We start from the raw sequence: 19,255 nt of genomic DNA on the forward strand, positions 1-19,255 counted from the left end.
TCATCCGGGGGAGTGGGAACTTCATCCGGAGGTCTTTGCCCAAATACTTCGACGTTGGGGCAAACCACAGATAGATCTCATGGCGTCTCGCCAGAACGCCAAGCTTCCTCACTACGGGTCCAGATCCAGGGATCCGGGAGCGGTTCTGATAGATGCTTTGACAGCACCTTGGAACTTCGGGATGGCTTATGTGTTTCCACCCTTCCCGCTGCTTCCTCGATTGATTGCCAAAATCAAACAGGAGAGAGCATCAGTGATTCTAATAGCACCTGCATGGCCACGCAGGACTTGGTATGCAGATCTAGTGGACATGTCATCCTGTCCGCCTTGGTCTCTACCTCTAAGACAGGACCTTCTGATACAGGGTCCGTTCAAACATCAAAATCTAACTTCTCTGAAGCTGACTGCTTGGAAATTGAACGCTTGATTTTATCAAAACGTGGTTTTTCTGAGTCGGTTATTGATACCCTGATACAGGCTAGGAAGCCTGTTACCAGAAAGATTTACCATAAAATATGGCGTAAATACCTATACTGGTGTGAATCCAAACGTTACTCCTGGAGTAAGGTTAGGATCTCTAGGATCTTGTCCTTTCTACAAGAAGGCTTAGAAAAGGGGTTATCGGCTAGTTCATTAAAGGGACAGATTTCAGCTCTGTCCATCTTGTTACACAGGCGTCTGTCAGAAAATCCAGACGTCCAGGCCTTTTGTCAGGCTTTAGCTAGGATCAAGCCTGTGTTTAAAGCTGTTGCTTCACCATGGAGTTTAAACTTAGTTCTTACCGTTTTACAGGGTGTTCCGTTTGAACCCCTTCATTCCATTGATATAAAATTGTTATCTTGGAAAGTTCTGTTTTTAATGGCTATTTCCTCGGCTCGAAGAGTCTCTGAGTTATCAGCATTACATTGTGATTCTCCTTATCTGATTTTTCACTCAGACAAGGTAGTTCTGCGTACTAAACCTGGGTTCTTACCTAAGGTAGTTACTAACAGGAATATCAATCAAGAGATTGTTGTTCCATCCTTGTGTCCAAATCCTTCTTCAAAGAAGGAACGTCTTCTACACAATCTGGATGTAGTTCGTGCCCTCAAGTTCTACTTGCAGGCAACTAAAGATTTTCGTCAAACTTCTTCCCTGTTTGTCGTTTATTCTGGACAGAGGAGAGGTCAAAAAGCTTCTGCTACCTCTCTCTCTTTTTGGCTTCGTAGCATAATACGGTTAGCCTATGAGACTGCTGGACAGCAGCCTCCTGAAAGAATTACAGCCCACTCCACTAGAGCTGTGGCTTCCACTTGGGCCTTTAAGAATGAGGCCTCTGTTGAACAGATTTGCAAGGCTGCAACTTGGTCTTCGCTTCATACTTTTTCCAAATTTTACAAATTTGATACTTTTGCTTCTTCGGAGGCTATTTTTGGGAGAAAGGTTCTTCAGGCAGTGGTTCCTTCTGTATAATGAGCCTGCCTATCCCTCCCGTCATCCGTGTACTTTTGCTTTGGTATTGGTATCCCAGAAGTAATGATGACCCGTGGACTGATCACACATAACAGAAGAAAACATAATTTATGCTTACCTGATAAATTCCTTTCTTCTGTTGTGTGATCAGTCCACGGCCCGCCCTGTTTTTAAGGCAGGTAAATATTTTTTTTAAAATTATACTCCAGTCACCACTTCACCCTTGGTTACTCCTTTCTCGTTGATTCTTGGTCGAATGACTGGGACTGACGTAGAGGGGAGGAGCTATATGCAGATCTGCTGGGTGAATCCTCTTGCATTTCCTGTTGGGGAGGAGTTATATCCCAGAAGTAATGATGACCCGTGGACTGATCACACAACAGAAGAAAGGAATTTATCAGGTAAGCATAAATTATGTTTTTTTTAATCTCTCCTCTTATATACACTTCTGATTTATTAAGATCATGTCACTCTTCATCTTTGCCTCCTTCCTCCTCTTACAGCTCTCACAAAACTTCTTGCTTCACTTGACATCCCCCTCTAATTATATTCTTCTATAGGTGCTATTGCTTCTTCACTTTCATTTTATTTTTTATTTTCTCCAAGCTCTCAATGCATCCTTATTACATTTCCCTAATATTATGCCCCATCTCAGTAGATCACTCTTCTCCACTTATTACAAAATACTTCTCGTTTTCTACTGTCATTTTGTAGCCTCCTGATTGTCATGGTAAACAAATATTTATGTTCTTTTAGGGAACCAATACTAGTGTTATTTTAAAGGGACATGAAACTCAAAACATTTTTTATTATTCAGATAGAGAATATCATTTAAAAAAAAGTTTCCAATTTACTATGATCAAATTTGCTTTGTACTTGTGTTATTCTTTGTTGAAGAGATACCTAGATAGATAGTGTGCAAGTCTGGAGCACTACTTGACAGGGAACAGTGCTGCCATCTAGTGCTGCCAAATAGTACTGCAGACACGTGCACACACCTGAGCTTACAGCCTAGGGGCCCGATCCGATATGCAGCGTTGCCCGCAATAGCCGGCGGCGCCAAATTTTGTGCGGGTTTGGTATCCTATATACAGCGTAACTTAGAAGTTACGCGCGTATATTTCAGCCTTCACCCGTATTTTTTTGACCCATAGACTGGCATACAAAACACGCGCAGTTTGTTATCAAATATACAGCGTAAGGACTTACGCGCGCAGAATTCAGAAAATCTACTCCATTCTCATCTCGCCACAAATTGCAGGCGCAGCAACCCTTGCGCTGACTTAGAAACCAACGTAACTCTCTGAAGGCCTAACAAATGCATGCTTAGCAACATACATATCAGCAGCTTGATCACAAATAGTTAACCTCATCAAAGCATTTATTATTCCTGCCCCTGCAAGTGTGTCAAACCAATCACAAACAGCACAACCTCTCAACAGGAAGCCTAAAAACCCGCCAAAGCACATCCTCATTAGCCACCATGTTTTCCTGCTTTCCATAGAGAGGCAGCATCATGGGGCACAAGGGGTGCTGGAAGCCCTACAATCCCCTGTATAGTTGCTGCTGAGGTCCCTGTCATGGTGCTGCCCCTGCTGCAGCTGGTCATCGAATTACACACTGCGGATTTCCGCTGCATGTAAGTGAAACTACTACATCCCACCCCCATTCCCTTAACCACCCCGGGGAGAAGGAAGTGCTATCAAAATGCATCCTGCAGCAAGTTAAAAGCGAGTTGCACCCTTCTAGTTCTCCGAATAACTATGTGATGTGGTTTATAGAACATGAATATGTCATAAACATGATGATATTACCTTTTTTGGGCCATTTCCACACAGGCCTTATTATATGTTTCAACAATATTAGTGCACTAAAACACCCCTCACATGGATGTGGATGACAATTATATGGTAAATAACAGAGGACAAGATTTAGGATGAAATATAACAATATTTATTTATTTTTAGGCTTCTTGGATGATGGGGCTGAGGTGCCTGGAGTGGATCTCCTGGTTCTCCTGGGTTGTGTGGATTCAGATGATTCTGCTGGAGTGCTGGCTACAGATGAGAGGCTGGAGGCAGTGTCCTGCTGGTGTGTGAAGTGCTCCACCAACACACCCAACAGTTGGTTTTGTTCCCGCCATCTGTTGTCAATCTGCATCTGCATATCAGAAATAACTCTCATAATCTGAGACTGGTTTTGGACTATTCCATTTAAGGATGCTGCCATGTCCCGTTGCAGCTCGATGGTACGCTGGAGTAAACTCTGTTGTCTCCTGTGAAACCTGTGTTTGTCTCTTTGTGTTCTCTTGCAGCTTGCTATGAGCCTCCTCTGGAGGGAAATGTATTCGTCGCCCATGGGAGAATACAGAGGATCTACAGGCTGTTGACCAGCAGGGATTCTAGGCGCAGGTTCAGCTCTAGCTGCTGCTGCATCATGGACATCCTCAGCTGCTGGTGCATCAGGGACATCATCAGCTGCTGCTGCATCAGGGACATCCTCAGCTGCTGCTGCATCAGGGACATCCTCAGCTGCTGCTGCATCAGGGACATCCTCAGCTGCTGCTGCATCAGGGACATCCTCAGCTGCTGCTGCATCAGGGACATCCTCAGCTGCTGCTGCTTCAGGGACATCCTCAGCTGCTGCTGCATCAGGGACATCCTCAGCTGCTGCTGCTTCAGGGACATCCTCAGCTGCTGCTGCATCAGGGACAACTACAGCTGGTGCTGCATCAGGGACAACTACAGCTATATGCTCCTCTTCGGATGGTGGAGCTCTCCGGGTGGACTGGTAGTCCCATTGATGGCAAGTGTGCGCCCACTCAGCCTGTCCAGTTTGCATGTTGTGTGCGTAAAAGCCCTGACTGGCTTGATATTGGGGGGGGGGGGGGGGAAAGACATGTACCCTTTGGGGCTGACTTGACTCCCCCTCAAAGCCAAAAGAATAATCCTCCGGCCAGGTATCTTGCCAGGGCTCGTCTGACAATGTTGGTGGCATGACGTCTGGGTCCTCAACAGAGGCAATCCAACCCAGCTCATGCCTGGGAGCATACTGTCCTTGTTGCTGCATTCTTTGGACTGGTGGTGGAGGTGGATGCATTCCTCGGACTGGTGGTGGAGGTGGATGCATTCCTCGGACTGGTGGTGGATGTGGATGCATTCTTTGGACTGGTGGTGGAGGTGGATGCATGCCTGTTTGCACCCTGGTGACAGGAGGTTCTGTGGAGGAGTCAAATGATGAGAGGGATTAGTACAATCATATATATATGTCCATGTGGGCATACAATGTACATTAATACATGCTAGGGCCTATACTCATTCTCATGTAAAACTCTATAACATGCATGTGCACATTGTGATTTGTGATATGAGGGATTTTAATATGCAAAGTAAATAATGTATGTGTTTCATACAATAGTTCTGTGTACATGTCAGTGATGGAGAAAATGTGTTCTTTAAGTGACACTATGGTCACACAATTTCCTTTAGCCTGATGTAGGCACATAACGTGCTTTCTTGAGCTAAAAGTATTGTGATGGCTAGAGTGTCCATTTACTGAAAACTCTACATGTGGCTTGTGGCCTGTGTTACTCCGAGACATGTTAGTATTTCACTATTCCACCTCATATAATGAATTTCAATGTGTTAAGTAGCATTAAATGGACATTAAACCCATTTTTATTCTTTCATGATTCAGCTAGAACATGCAATTTTAAAGAACTTTCTAATTTACTTCCATTACCTAATTTGATTCATTCTCTTGATATTCTTTGCTGAAAAGCATATCTAGATAGGCTCAGAAGCTGCTGATTGGTGGCTGCACATCAATGCCTCATGTGATTGGCTCACCCATGTGCATTGATATTTCATAAACAAAGAATATCAGAATAATGAAGCAAATTAGATAATAGAAGTAAATTGGGATGTTGTTTAAAACTGTATTCTCTATATGAAATAAAAAGATTTGGTTTAATGTCCCTTTAATGTGAAAGATAATTGTAGATGTTTTGTTAGTAGGCCAAATACCATGCTCCTCATTGTGTACATGAATGTGTGACATTAAAGGATGTTATACCTCAAATACATATAATACTGGTGTGTGGGATGTTACTCACCAGCATGCTGTGCTGATGTGGCAGCCCCTGAGTCACGAGCCCCTGGAAGTCCACGGACTGCTGTGATACTCAAGGACCTGCATATCATCTCCTGCCATCCGTTGCATTCAGCTTCCTGGGGTGGACCACCGCCTGTTCCCCTCTGGTGCATGACTTCTTGGCCCATTTTCTCCTTCACCCGCCTCTTGCAATCATTCCATCTTTTTTTAAGGCCCTCGACAGTCCTCCTCTGCGGGGCCCCACTGTTTACAGCATCCTCGACCAACAACCATGCTGCCTTACGCCTTCGGCCAACTCCTTTGCCCTTCTCCTGGCCAAAGAGGGCACTGCGGCTCTCCAGGACAGCCTGGACTAGCGCAACATTCTCATTGAACGAGAAGTTTGGGCATCTCATGCGCTCATCATCTGTGGCCGCCTGGCTTCCTTCCTGGGATGTCCCTGGTGTGGGTTCCTCCCTATTCTCTCCCTCCTCCCCCCTTCTGTCCCCATGTGCACCCTCTGTCCCTCTTCTGAGTGTGCCTGGTCTCGGGGCAACCCCACTCCCATCATCACGTCTGGCTCTCCCTCTCCCCACTCCACTTACTCCCTGACTGGGACCCTGCTGCTCCTCCTGTCCACTACAAGAATCCTTTCCCTGCAACTCCACTCCCCTCCTCCCCCCGTCCTACCTCTCCCTGCCATCCTCACACTACACACACTCACACTCACTCCCACTTCAATCACACACAATCACAACCAAACACTCAGCCTATCACACTGTAAAAGATAAATAAAATGTTTGAGGTGTATGTAAAAAAAAAAAAAGTGTGAGTAAATGTACAGGCTTACCCAAACAGAAATCCGACCTAACTAACTTTTATGAATTGCGCCTCTCTCACTGCTCTTACTAAATAACTGAACTCACTGTAGTGTGCTGTAGCTCCAAGAACCAACCAAACACACTAAAGAAAATGGCGGCTGCGCATGGGTTTATGTATGAATTTTGAATCGCGTAATTACGTGGCGCATCTTTTAGAACTGGCGGTTATTTTTTACGATTCGTAGCCTAATTTGAATTATTGAGACTTTACGTGAACAAAATACTGGCGTAAGTACTTGCGACGACTAAAATGTGTATTTGCGCACATTTTAGTTGATCGCTGGTTTTTCATACTTACGCCAGTTTAGCATCTGACGGCGCAGTATATTGGATAGCTCAAGTTGCGAGGTGAAATTACGGGCGGCGCGGGTTCCCTCGCTTGTGCCGAAAACTACGCCGTATATCGGATCGCACCCCAGCTTGTTAACAACGGACAACAAGAAAACAAAGAAAATAGAAACATTTAAGTAAATTAGAAAGTTGTTTAAAATGTTATGCTCTGTTTTTCATCCATGATTCAGACAGAGCATACAATTACAAAGTTTTTAATTTACTTCTATTTTTTTTTACATTTGCTTAGTTCCTATGGTATATTTGTTTGAAGAAATACCAAGGTAGGTAGTGTGCACATGGCTGGAGCACTCTATGGCAGGAAATAGTGTTGCTATCTAGGATCTTGCAAAAGTATAACATTATTGCAAAACTGCTGCCATATAATTCTGCAGGCGTGTACCGCCCCAATTTTCAACTAAGGATCCCAAGAGAAAGAAGATTTGAAAATAGAATTAAATTAGAAATTTGTTTAAAATAGACTTTTATACTCACTTATATTTTCACATTTACTTTGTTCTCTTGGTGCCTTTTGTTGAAAAATAATGTTTACATATCCCTCACTACTGGAAGGCTAGCTGGTGATTGGTGACTACACACAGTTGTCTATTGTCATTGGCTCATCAGTTGTTTTTAGCTACTAATACATTGCTGCTCTGGAGCAGATTTTAACTATGTGTTTAATCTATTTTCAGGGGTTAAAAACACAATTATATACAAGCACGAGCTCAATATGAAAATACTCTAACATATTAGCCTTTTGCATTTGTATATCCCTTTAAGAGCAAGTGGATTAACCTGTGTTATACATAATTGTCCAGCAGATGGCAGCAAGTAATAATAATAATATGATTAAAACATAAATAGTTGTCAGACTGGAATGTGAAATCAATTGCAAAGGGCGTTGACACAAAGTAAATGTTGGTTTTTATTGTATTTAATTGTAGACAATTAAAAGGAAAAGGAAAAGAGATTGCAAAACCAAGGGTATATACATACAGTTTCTATTTGTATAAAACATACAAGTAAATAGCATTTTGTACACATTTTCTAGTGTCCATGTACTAATAGCTGCTGGTAGCTTTCTACAATGAAATAAATAATCTGTTTCACTGATTTATGTGCTAGACAACATGTATGTATAGTTATTTTACAAATGTGCAAGCAATCCGTTTTGTGTAAATGTTATTGTATTCTTTTAAAATAGCTGCTATCTGCAGCTTTAGTCTGTGTCTGTATTGGGAAGTATTTATGCATAGGCATATACATGTGAGGTTTAGCTCTTAGGTGGTACCTACAGTATATAGTGGCAGCGGCAATCATTAGTATTAATGTTTTGCTCACAAATACATTTTTAATCTGCCTGTATTTTACATTTTAGTGGACAATCTATACTAGCAAGTGTCCCTATTTTCCCATAAATCTATATGCTTGTTAACATTTTGTGGCGTCTCTGGCAATTTACATTAGAAGTACAGATTAATTAAATAACAAACTTAATTAGGTGAACAGGCATCTGTTGCAATTTGTGTGCATATTGTGTGCAATTTACATCTGTAGTTGAGCAGATTGGGCAAAGCTATGGAAACCATCAAAGGGGATGGTGGTCATGTGACCTGCTATCTAATTGATCTCATACAAAGTGTCTCTTTTTTCCAAATGTTAGTAACTATCTATTATTTGTGTTCATAGAACTAGGCAACAACAAATTAGTAAGAAGGCATATGACATGGGGAAAAGATGTGGGTAGGATAGGAGGGATGGGTGAGAATATCAGAATGAGCTTAGGTCCACAAAATCAATTTTGATTCAAACAGAAAGAGAAGCAGTCTGCCAGGAATGAATATCAGCTTAATAGCTTGTTCTATGGCCTGGTTACTAACGGGGAGTAACTTCTTTTTGCCCAATTGTGCTTTTCACAGAGGAAAACTCTCCTGAAGTATATCAGTCTAATCCCGGCTAACAAGGTCCATCCAGCCCTAAAATACCAGATTATTCTTCTCTGAACAAGCAAAACGGTAACCCCAGATGATCGTTTCATCCTTCTATGGGCTTTGTCAGTGAGGTGCAGCCATATCCTTCTAAGCAACGTCTGGGGTTGCCGTTTCCCTTGTTCAGAGGAGAATTGCCTGGTATTTTGGGGCTGGACTGAATTTGTAAAAAGCACAATTGGGCAAAAAGAAGCTACTCCTAGGTGGTAACCGGGCCATAGAACAGGCCATGGAGTTGTTGTTCGTTCCTGCTTCTCTTTCTGTTTGAATTTGTATTATGACCCTGGGCAAAGTCTCCCTAAGGGTGATGGGGAAACCAGACGTGGATTGCTTGCCCAATGTGCTTAGAGGGATATGGCTGCACCTCATTGACGAAGCCAATAAAAGGTCAATATGATCTTCTGGTGTTGTCTTTTCCCTTGTTCAGAGGAGGATTGGCTGGTATTTTGGGGCTGGACTGACCTTGTCGGCGTGATCAGACTGATACTTCAAGAAAGTTCTCCTCTGTGAAAATCACAACTGGGCAAAAAGAAGCTACTCCCAGGTGGTAAATGGGCCATAGAACAAGCCATTGAGCTGTTGTTTGTTCCTAGCAGACTGCTTCTCTTTCTGTTTGAATACATTTTGGTTCATTAGCATACCCCCCTCATTTTTTAGACACCCTCTGGAACTAGGAGGCATAGACTGAGTGAGGGAGACTTGACAGCATAGCCATAATTGATGGGTGTAGAGTTATGGATGTGAGGGGTTGGTGTGTTATTGTCAGCGTTTGGGAGGGTCACAAGCAGAGTTGTGGTGGTTCCTGGTTTCTTATTTAAACTGGGATGTTTATTGAAACAGGAAAGCAGTGGAAAGGATTGCTTCTGAACAGTGAAAATTCTGTCATACTAGTTAATATCACAATGAATAATTAGTCCAAACTGCCATTAAAGGGACAGTCTACTCCAGAAGTTATATTCTTAAAAAAGATAGATAACTCCTTTTATTACCAATTCCCCAGTTTGCATAACCAACACTGTTATATTAATATATGTTTTATCTCTGTGATTACCTTGTATCTAAGCCTCTGCAGACTGCCCCTTTATTTCAGTTCTTTTGACAGATTGGCATTTTAGCCAATTGGTTCTGATTCATAAATAACTTCCCGGGAGTGAGCACAATGTTATCTATATTGCATGCAGACATGAAATAACGCTGTTTAGTTGTGAAAAACTGTCAAAATGCACTGAGTTAAGAGTCAGCCTTCAAGGCCTTAGGAATCAGCATATGAGCCTACCTAGGTTTAGCTTTCAACAAAGATTACCAAGAAAACAAAGCAAATTTGATTATAAAAGTAAATTGGAAAGTTGTTTAAAATTACATTCCCTATCTGAATCATGAAAGTTTAATTTTCATTAGACTGTCCCTTTAAAGGGAAATTAAGGGCAATATGTTAACTATGTATCAGATATTATCCACCGTATTGAAAAATATTTGCATACAAAATACTTTTATTTAAAGCATTTTAAACTGTAGAGGATGCAAATATTCCTAAACCCCAAGAGCTCTATAAAATCCCTCCCACCTCACACATACCTCAGTCTTTACTTTGGTTGAAGAGAGAGGGGTTTTATGTTTATATTGAGGCCTGGTTTCCCCACAGAGTACAGTGCTTGCCAGAGAGATGTACAGTATATGGGTATGGTTTATGAGTCTCTCTTTTTCACCTCATGGGAAATTTTTCATAAACCCTCTATAATTGGTTGCAGATACTTGTCTTTTGCCTCTCTTTATGGATCTATAATATTCTTTTATTCCATAACCTCTGTGGATATGTTTCAGTACTGGTTTGGCAGTCTGCTGCTTGATTGCTAGTGGACGAGTATCTATTGGTAAGGATCTTTTTTATTCACATTAAGACACTCATTTAGCTATGTTTTTGGCACTTTTTAAAGTTATTTATAAATCTACTATTATATATGGTCCTGGCACTGTTCCTTTTCACTATTCCCTTGCTGTTTTGCATGGTTCTGCTTTTTTGGTGCGCTTAGTTTTTCATGCGTTGGCCTCTGGCTTACATGTGGTGGGTTTAATGCTTGTTGGGTTAGCACACATCCTTTTAATCTTTCTATGGTTTACCCAGGTGTCCGTTTACGCACATCAAGTAAGTGTGCATTCACATGGTTATGCGCACATCAGGTTTTGTCACGCAGGATCTCCTTTTTAGTTGTCAGGTTTTTTTTGTACACTCAAGGGAGTTTTTTCTCTCCTCAGATCTAAAGTTAATTTCTCCTGCTTTATTTTGCAGTTTGGCTTAGTTCGGCATTATACCTATGACTCTATTTTGTTAAAGCCACTTAGGAGGGGGTACGTGGTTTCCATTCCTCAAGAGCCATTTTAAGGGGGATTTTAATAAATTGTTTTGCCATATGCTATGCTATTGGGCAGTAGGATTATGTCCCTAAATCTACCCAAGAAACCCAAGTCTACTGAATACCTTTCTACCATTATTAGGTGTGCTTATTGTAAGAGAGCTGAAGTGCCTTCTCCAGCTCATTTATGTGGCTCATGTTTAGATTTGTTAGTGCAATCAGATAAATCTAATGCTGTTTATCTGGGTACTAATGTACCTGCTGTTTGTTCATTACAGGATGCTGATGTAATGTCTCCTACCATGATTTTTTGTTATCAAGGCTGCAGTTTATGAAGGATTGGCTGATTTCCCACCTTCTAACAAGAGTAAAAGGTCAGTTCAGTTGTTACCTTCTACAAGTGCTATGTGCCTTAAAACCAAGGGCACTGTTTTGTCTTCAGATGGGGAAGTTTCCTCTGGGAATAAAGATTCCTCATCTGATGTTGAACCTGATATTTCCTCTTTTTTGTTTAAAGTTAAACATATTCATTATCTTCTAAAGGATGTCTTAATTACCTTAGGGGTTAAAGATCCTAAAGTTTCTGATGATATGCCTTGTAATCATTTAAATTCAGTTGTTAATCTTCCTGAGGTTTTCCCTGTGCCTGATGCTGTCTCTGACATTATCTCTAGGTAATGGTCTAAATCAGGTAATTATTTTACTCCTTCTGAAAGGTTTAAAAAGTTATATCCTTTACCTAATGCTATGTAAGATTTATGGGAAACATTTCCCAAGGTGGATGGGGCCATTTCCATCTAGCAAAAAATACTACTATTCCATGGAAGAGAGTACATCTTTTAAAGACCTTTTAGATAGAAAATTAGAATCTTTTCATAGAAGGGCCTTTTTAGATGCAGGTTATATTCTCAGGCCAGCAATTTATATTACTGATGTAGCTGCTGCTTCTACTTACTGGTTGTCGAGTCTTTCTGAGTAGTATTATGAAGACTCTGCTAATGCAAATCTATTGGGTTTGCTTCAGAGTGCCAATTATTTCAATTGTGATGCTGTTTTTGATATTATGAAGATAAATGTCTAAAGCATGTCTTTGGCAGTCCTTGCCAGGACATCCTTGTGTATTTAATCCTGGTCTGTTGATATGGTTTCTAAATATAGATTGTTTCTTTCCTTTCAGGGAAAGAAGTTATTTGGTTCTGATTTATAGTCTATTATTTCTACTGTTACTGGAGGTAAAAAGAGACTTTTCTTCCTCAAGACAAAAAGGCTAGAGGGAAATACAAAGCTTCTAATCATTTTTGTTCCTTTAGTCAGAATAAGGAACATAAATCTTCTCTGCTCAAAAGGAAGGTTCAGTCTGGAGACCTAATGTTAACTGGAACAAGTCAAAAAGGGTTGTAAATCTATCCCTATTACCAAAACTGCACGATTCAGAAGTTTAGGAGGCTTGGTTTCAGTCTGTTCCAGATACCTGGGTTCGGAATATTGTTCCTCAGGGATATTGAATAGGATTTAGAACAATGCCTCCCAGAGAGAGGTTTTTTCTGTCCAATGTTCCAAGGATATCTGTAAAAGCTCAAGCTTTTTTTCAGTCTGTCTCAGATCTTGAAGATATCAGAGTGATTCTTCCAGTTTCTTTGCAGGAACAGGGGATGGGATTTTATTCAAATCTTTTCATTATTCCAAAGAAGAAACGTACTTTCAGACTTCTTCTAAATCTAAAGACTCTGAACAGGTTTATAAGGATTCCATCTTTCAAAAAGTAAACTATCTGAACTATTCTGCCTTTAGTTCAGCAAGGTCAGTTTATTTCCACAATAGATTTAAAGGCTGCTTACCTTAAAGGGACACTGAACCGAATTTTTTTCTTTTGTGATTCAGATAGAGCATGCAATTTTAAGCAACTTTCTAATTTACTCCTATTATTAATATTTCTTCGTTCTCTTGCTTTTTTTTATTTGAAAAAGAAGGCATCTAAGCTTTTTTTTGGTTCAGAACCATGGAAAGCACTTGTTTATTGGTGGGTGAATTTATCCACCAATCAGCAAGAACAATCCAGTTTGTTCACCAAAAATGGGCCGGCATCAAAACTCGCATTCTTGCATTTCAAATAAAGATACCAAGAGAATGAATACAATTTGATAAATTGAGTAAATTAGAAAGTTGCCTAAAATTGCATGCTCTATCTGAATCACAAAAGAAAAAAATTGGGTTGAGTGTCCCTTTAATGTTCCTATTCAAAGAGATCATTTCCAGTTTCTGATGTTTGCATTTCTGGACAGGCATTTTCAGTTTGTTGCTCTACCATTTGGTCTGGCTACAGCTCAAAGAATATTCACAAAGGTTCTGGGTGCCCTTTTGTGTGTGATCCAGTCTCGGGGTATTGCAGTGTTTCCATACATGGACAACATCTTGGTTCAAGTTCCATCTTTTCCTTTAGCAGTATCTCACACTAACCGACTGTTGTTGTTCCTTCAACAGCATGGTTGGAGGATCAATTTTCCAAAGAGTTCTTTGGTTCCTCAGACAAAGGTAACTTTATTGGGTTTCCAAATAATTTCAGTATCCACGAGTCTTTCTCTAACAGAGCAGAGAAGGTTTAAATTAGTGTCAGCTTGTCTAAACCTTCAGTCTCTTTTGTTTCCTTCAGAGGCTTTGTGTATGGAAGTCCTAGGTCTCATGATTGCAGCCTCAGATACAATTCCATTGGCTTGATTTCACATGAGGCCTCTTCAGCTTTGTATGCTGCATCAATGGTGCAGGGATTATACTTGATTGTTTCAAAGGATATTTGGATCCCACTACAAGTAAGTCTCTAACTTGTTGGCAGGTTTATCAGTTTATTATTAAGGGGACTTCTTTTGCTCATCCTACTTGGAATTTGATCACTACAGATGCAAGTCTCTCAGGTTGGGGAGCTTTTTGGGGATGTCTGAGAGCACAGGGAGTTTGTGATCCTTGGGAGGCGAGGTTACCAATCAATGTTCTACAACCCTGTGCAATTTTCAGGGCCCTTCAATCTTGGCCTCTGTTGAAAAGGGAGTCTCATCTCCATTTCCAGATAGACAATGTCACAGCAGTAGCTTATATCAACCATCAGGGGGCAACTTGCAGTTTCCTGGCAATGATGGAGGTGTCTCGTATTCTCTCATGGGCAGAAGACAATTCTTGTCTACTCTCTGCAATCCATATTTCAGGCGTGAACAACTGGGAGGGTGGCTGTCAATCTCTTCATCCAGGGGAGTGGTCTCTTTACCACAATGTGTTCAATCAGATTGTGGATCTTTAAGATTTGATGGCCTCTCATTTGAGAACGTTAGGGATTAGGGGGTGACATAGTTATATAGTTGCAGGTATTGTCTAAATGTAACTGTGTTTGTATACTGAATACATAGATTCTTGTAGTATTATTTAAGAGCAATACCTGTTGTGGAGTCTTATTTTAAGCAGAACCAAACAACCAGTTAAACTAATTTTAAAGGAAATACAATATAGTATATAGAAATAAGCTCCACACATATGGATTGAAAATACACTCTGTATCTGATATAGTAGAATACATAGAAAAATATCAGTTCAAAAGTTCCATCACATTCATTCATTCTATCTTTTATTGCATTGACTAGGAACAAACATGCATACAATAGCTAGGGGAAAGTGAATTAAAAACACTTAAACCTGGTAATTTGTAAATATCAAGGTGCTGAAATAAATATCTGCTATATTAACTAACAGCTAACAATCAATGTGTTTAACGAAAATAGACTAAGCCCTTACAATCCGAGGGCTGTATTACATTTAGTAGTAAGGCTAAGACTGAAGGCTGAGAGAATAGTAGTATAAGTATTTATATATCAACAGGTCATTATATAAACCTAGGTAAGCAGTTAAAAATTAACAAGGAGAGACAAAGCTACTCCTGTCGGCCTCTCATTTGAACAACAAACTTCCCAGGTACTTTGTGAGGTCCAGTGATTCTCAAGCAGAATTAGAGGATGCTCTAGTAGTTCCTTGGTCTTTTCAGCCTGCTTATCTGTTTCTCCCTTTGGTTCTTCTTACCAGAGGGATTTTCAAAATAAGGCTAGAGAAGTCATCTGTAATCCTGATTGCCCCAGCTTGGCCTTGCAGGATTTGGTATACAGATCTGGTTCAGATGTCCATTTGCCCTCCTTGCCCTCTTCATCTGTGGTCAGACCTAGTGTCCCAAGGTCAATTTTTCCATCCAGATCTCAAGTCTCTGATCTTGATGGCATGGCAATTTAATGCTTAGTTCTTAGACATAGGGGTTTCTCTGGTTCTGTGATTATAACCCTGATTCAGGCTCGTAAGCTTGTAACTAGGAAAATCAATCACTAGATCACTAGGTCTGGAAAGCCTTTATATTTATTTTGGTTATTTCTTCTACCAGATGAGTTTCTGAGTTATCTGCTCTTTCTTGTTAACCTCCTTATCTGATTTTTCATCAGGATTAGACTGTTTTACATACATCATTTAATTTTTTGCCTAAGGTTGTTTCTTCAGATAACTTTAGCAGAGATATTGTTGTTCATTCTTTGTGTCTGATCCTAAGAATGCTTCTGAGAGATCTTTGCATAATTTGGATGTTTGGTCATTGAAATATTTCATTGATGCTACTAAGGATTTTAGACAAACTTCCAGTTTGTTCATTCTTTTGTCTGGTCCTAGGAAGGATCAGAAGGCCTTTTTTTAGCCCCTTGGTTAAAACTGTTGATTCACAAAGCTTATTTGGAGGCATGTCAGCCTACGCCGCAGCAGATTACTGCTCATTTTACTAGGCCAGTTGCCGCTTCTTGGGCTTTCAAGAATGAGGCTTCAGTTGATCAAATTTGCAAGGCAGCTACTTGGTCTTCTTTACATACTTTAACTAAATTCTACCATTTTCATGTTTTTGCTTCTTTTGAAGCAGCCTTTGGTAGGAAGGTTCTTCAGGCAATTGTCTGTTTAATGTTTTTGCCTGTTTGACTTATTTTAAGTGCATTAAAAAAAATTATTGGGATTGTTGATTTCATTTCTCAGTGAAAAAAACGTTTTTAAATCCCTCTCCATGTTGTTATTCGTGGACTAAACAGCTTGGGTATTAGTTCTTAATAGTAATGGATAATGGACTCTCACCACCTGTATGAAAGAAAACATAATTTATGCTTTTCTGATACATTTAATTTCTTTCATGGTGGTGAGAGACCATAAGACCCCACCCTTATATTTTTTGGGGGGTTAATTTTTTTTCTTCACGTCTTTTTCCTCACGTCTTTTTATATTCTCCTCTTATGGCTCTTATTACTTTTTCCTACCTCACTTGTTTGCCTATACATTAGACTAAGGTATGTGTGTGGGTAGAGTAATGGATTGTGGACTCTCACCACCATTAAATAAATTAATTTATCAGGTAAGCATAAAACCTATGTTTTTCCAAATCCAATTAAGTTATCATACGTCATTGTGGCTTGTTTAAGGGTTATTAACCCACATGGCTAGTTTAAGAAACACTCTGTGGTGTTTTTCAGGCCCCATAACTTCGAGTGAGGTGGGAGGGGCCTATTTTCAGTTGCACAGTTTATTTACCTCAGAAGCATCCAGCTACTTCTCCAGAGATTCCTGCTGTATTTGAGGGCTGTAAAGAAGTTTTTTCCCCACAAATCGTTCCTCATGGGCAGGTATGCGCCACAGCAAAAAAAAAAAAAAGAGCTGTGGCAAGGTGCTGAACGTTATTTTACCGGTTTTGAAGTTTTTTCAATCTGGTTTTTACATTAAGGGGTTAATTGTTTATTTGCATAGTGGTGCAAAGTTACTAAGGCTTTATGATGCTACTGTAAAAAGTTTGTTGTGTTTACTGCTTTTTTACACTGTTTTGCAGAGTTTGTGCAGCTTTTTTTCTCTTAAAGGCATAGTACCGTTTTTGTTTAAAGTGTTATTTACTTTTATTAAAATGTTTTCCAAGCTTGCTTGTTACATTACTAGCCTGTTTAACATGTCTGACACCAAGGAAAATCCTTGTTCTATGTGTTTAGAAGCCATTGTGGAACCCCCTCTTAGAATGTGTCCCACTTGCACTGATATGTCTATAAATTATAAAGAGTATATTTTAGCACTTAAAAATATTGCAATAGATGATTCTCAGTTAGAAGGAAATGAGGGTTTAGCATCTAGCTCTCCCCAAGTGTCACAACCAGTAACGCCTGCACAAGTGACGCCAAGTACCTCTAGTGCGTCTAATTCATTTACTTTACAAGACATGGCCACAGTTATGAATTAAAGCCTCACAGAGGTTTTCTCTAAACTGCCTGGTTTACAAGGAAAGCGTGACAGCTCTGGGTTAAGAACAAATGCTGAGCCGTCTGATGCTTTAGTAGCCGTATCTGATATACCCTCACAATGTTCTGAAGTAGGGGTAAGGGATTTGTTATCTGAGGGAGAGATTTCTGATTCAGGAAAGATGCTCCCTCAGACAGATTCTGATATGACGACCTTTAAATTTAAGCTTGAAAACCTCCGCTTATTGCTCAAGGAGGTATTAGCTACTCTAGACGATTGTGACCCTATAGTGGTCCTAGAGAAATTGTGTAAAATGGACAGATACTTAGAGGTTCCTGTTTACACTGATATTTTTCCAGTCCCTAAGAGGATTGTGACTATTGTTACTAAGGAGTGGGATAGACCAGGTATTCCGTTCGCTCCCCCTCCTGTTTTTAAGAAAATGTTTCCCATATCTGACACCATACAGGACTCGTGGCAGACTGTTCCTAAGGTGGACGGAGCTATTTCGACTCTTGCTAAGCATACAACTATACCTATACAAAGACAGTTGTGCTTTCATAGATCCTATGGATAAAAAATTAGAGGGTCTCCTAAAGAAATTTTTGTTCATCAAGGTTTTCTTCTCCAACCTATTGCATGCATTGTTCCTGTAACTACTGCAGCTGCTTTCTGGTTTGAGGCTCCAGAAGAGGCTCTTCAGGTGGAGACTCCATTAGAGGATATTATGGATAGAATTAAGGCCCTTAAGTTGGCTAATTCATTCATTACAGATGCCGCTTTCCAAATGGCTAAATTAGCGGCAAAGAATTCAGGTTTTTAGCATTTACCATTTTAGCACGCAGGGCGTTATGGCTTAACTCCTGGTCTGCTGATGTGTCATCAAAATCTAAATTGTTGAACATCCCTTTCAAAGGAAAGACCCTATTCGGGCCTGCACTGAAAGAAATTATTTCAGACATCACTGGAGGGAAAGGCCATGCCCTCCCTCAGGATAAAACAAATAAGATGAGGACCAAACAAAATAATTTTCGTTCCTTTCGGAACTTCAAGGGTGGTCCCGCTTCAGCTTCCCCTGCAGAAAAGCAAGAGGGGAATTATGTCCAATCCAAATCAGTCTGGAGACCTAACCAGGCTTGGAACAAAGGTAAACAGGCCAAGAAGCCTGCTGCTGCCTCTAAGACAGCATGAAGGGGTAGCCCCCGATCCGGGACCAGATCTAGTAGGGGGCAGACTCTCTCTCTTTGCTCAGGCTTGGGCAAGAGATGTTCACGATTCCTGGGCTTTAGAAATTGTGTCCCAGGAATATCTTCTGGACTTCAAAGACTCCCCCCCCCAAGGGGGAGATTTCACATTTCTCAATTGTCTGCAAACCAGACAAAAAGAGAGGCGTTCTTACGCTGTGTAGAAGACCTACATACCATGGGAGTGATCCGCCCAGTTCCAAGAGCGAAACAAGGGCTAGGTTTTTACTCCAACTTGTTTGTGGTTCCCAAAAAAGAGGGAACTTTCAGACCAATCTTGGATCTCAAAATTCTAAACAAATTCCTCAGAGTACCATCTTTCAGGATGGAGACTATTCGGACTATTCTTCCTCTGATCCAGGAGGGTCAATATATGACTACCGTGGATTTAAAGGATGCGTATCTACACATCCCTATTCACAGACATCATCATCAATTCCTCAGATTCGCCTTCTGGACAGGCATTACCAGTTTGTGGCCCTTCCCTTCGGGTTGGCCACGGCTCCCAGAATTTTCACAAAGGTGCTAGGGTCCCTTTTGGCGGTTCTAAGACCGCGGGGTATAGCAGTGGTGCCTTATCTAGACGACATCTTAATTCAGGCGTCGACTTTCCAGCTAGCCAAGTCTCACACGGACATCAT

The sequence above is a fragment of the Bombina bombina genome, chromosome 5 (assembly GCF_027579735.1).
Source record: "Bombina bombina isolate aBomBom1 chromosome 5, aBomBom1.pri, whole genome shotgun sequence".
Taxonomy (NCBI): Eukaryota; Metazoa; Chordata; class Amphibia; order Anura; family Bombinatoridae; genus Bombina; species Bombina bombina.